The sequence below is a fragment of the Cebus imitator genome, unplaced genomic scaffold (genome assembly GCF_001604975.1).
Source record: "Cebus imitator isolate Cc_AM_T3 unplaced genomic scaffold, Cebus_imitator-1.0 Scaffold181, whole genome shotgun sequence".
NCBI lineage: Eukaryota > Metazoa > Chordata > Mammalia > Primates > Cebidae > Cebus > Cebus imitator.
The window spans coordinates 2,883,064-2,885,637 of NW_016107496.1; the positions used below are offsets into that span (position 1 = coordinate 2,883,064).

Consider the following 2,574-nt stretch of genomic DNA (forward strand, 5'->3'; position numbering starts at 1 on the left):
TGCCTGTAATCCCAGCTACTCAGGAAGTTGAGGCAGGAGAATTGCCTGAACCCAGGAGGAGGAGGTTGCGGTGAGGCGAGATCGCGCCATTGTACTCCAGCCTGGGTAACAAGAGTGAAACTCCGTCTCAAACAAACAAACAAACAAAAAGCAGGAAATGGAGCAGCAAGAGCTATAGATGGGAGATAGGACTATTTCAGAAGGGATGGTTAAAGACCTTGCTCAGTGACTTTTGTTTTTTTTGTTTTTTTTTAAACACAGAGTTTCACTCTTGTTGCCCTGGCTGGAATGCAATGGCCCAATCTTGGCTCACCGCAAACTCCGCCTCCCGGATTCAAGTGACTCCCCTGCCTCAGCATCCTGAGTAGCTGGGATTACAGGTATGTGCAAACATGCCTGGCTAATTCTGTATTTTTAGTAGAGACAGGGTTTCTCCATGTTGGTCAGGTTGGTATCGAACACCTGGTCTCAGGTGATCTGCCCACCTCAGCCTCCCAAAGTGCTGGGATTACAGGCATGAGCCACCGTGCCCAGCCCAACTTTTGCTCTTTTGTTGTTTTTTTTTGAGACAGAGTCTCACTCTGTCGCCCAGCCTGGCATGCAGTGGCGCCATCTCAGCTCACTGCAACCTCTGCCTACTGGGTTCAAGCAATTCTCCTGCCTCAGCCCCCTTAGCAGCTGGGATTACAGGTATACACCACCATGCACGGCTTTTATATTTTTGATAGAGATGGGGTTTCACCATATTGGTCCGGCTAGTCTCAAACTCCTTACCTCAAGTGATCCGCCCACCTTAGCCTCCCAAAGTGCTGAGGTTATAGGCATGAGCTACTGCACCCAGTCCATGTACAATTCTTAAGGCATATGTATGAAACATGTTAAACTTTTTTTCTACATTGAAACAATGTTTATGACAGTAATATCAAACTGCAAAATCCTTGAGGTCTTTCTAATATTGATTCAGCTAGGTACAACACTTATGAGTCTTGCTGAATGTGCAAATATATTTAAATTGAGAACACTCTGAGGCAAGGGCTTCCTTTCTTCTATAGGAATTGAACACAGAGGAAGCTCAGTAAAAGGTGCTAGTGGAACAATGAGCCATGCACCACAGTGAATACCAATACTGAAGAGAGGGCTCCCAGGTGACCCTGCCAAACCTGGGTGGGGAAAATTTTCCTCAAAGAGCTTCCTTAACTCTGTCCTTTTGCTCTAATTGCTGTGGACGTGCCAGGCAGCACGAAGTGGCTCCTGAGGGTGGTTCTTGCTGATGCTGGGTAAAGGTCCACTTATTGAGAGCTAAGTGCTAACACAAAGTAAAAACTCCTCTGATTTCAAGCCTTAGCAAGGCTTATGTTGCTTGGAGGAGAAAAAGCTTGGAGTGGGGCACATGTGTGGAGGATGGAAGAGGGTGAGAGAAGTCAGAAGAGGCCCACCCTCCCTGATTAATGACAGTTTCCCTGAGCTTGGAACCCCTACAACCAATAATACTAGACACTGCTCGTCACCCACTGATGTCTTTATCCTTGAATTGCACTGACTTTGATGTGTTTGATGTCAATTCTTTACTATCTACAGTAGTTCTAGATTGCTCTACCTTTTTTATTATTATATGGTTTGTGCTTTACTTATCTGTTTTATTCGTTTACATAGAGTATAAATTCTTTGACTGTATTTGTCTATAGACAAATATAATACATTCTAAATTTAGTTCAGGTTCTACCTTAATTGCCCATTGTAAGCAATCACTGATAAAACTTTTTTGATTTTTTTTTTTTGAAACAGGTTCTTACTCTGTCACCCAGGACAGAGTGCAGTGCTATGATCTCGGCTCACTGCAACCTCCACCTCCCGGGTTCAAGCGATTCTCCTGCCTCAGCCTCCTGAGTAGCTGGGATTACAGGTGCACACCACCATGCCCAGCTGATTTTTGTATGTTTAGTAGAGATGAGGGTTTCACCATGTTGGCCAGGCTGGTCTTGAACTCCTGACCTCAGGTGATCTGCCCACCTTGGCCTCCCAAAGTGTTGGGATTACAGGCGTGGGCCACTGCACCCAGCCTGAAAAAAATTTTTGATGATTTTTTTTGATGACTGCAATTACAAAAATCAAAAGCTACTTCTTGGCTGTGCACCATGGCTCACACCTGTAACCCCAACACTTTGGAGGCTGAGGAAGACGGATTCCTTGAGTCCCGGAGTTTGAGACCAGCCTGCGCAACATGGCGAAACCCCATCTCTACTAAAATACAAAAATTAGCTGGGCATGGTGGTGCACGCCTGTACTCTGTCTCTCAAAAAAAAAAAGCGACTTCTTGTAAGTTTAGAATACAGCTCCTCCTCTGGAGATACTAATCTCTTCAAGTCACCTCTCACAACTTGGTTTCAGTGGACTCTTGTGAAACCTTGCAGTTTCATGGTCAGGAGACCTGAGTTCTAACCTTAGATTCACAAACAACTTACGTGTAACTCTGCTTCAGTTTCACAATGTTCTGGAAAAAGGAAGGGAAAAAAAGCACATAGCATTCTCTTTACCTCTTCTTTCCCACTTGCTGCTGCTTTTTTTTTTTTTTTT

General features: G+C 44.7%; 1 pseudogene; it reads left to right on the forward strand.

The window, feature by feature from the left end:
- Positions 1-2,574, forward strand: part of LOC108316129 — a 14,841-nt pseudogene that overhangs the window by 8,328 nt on the left and 3,939 nt on the right.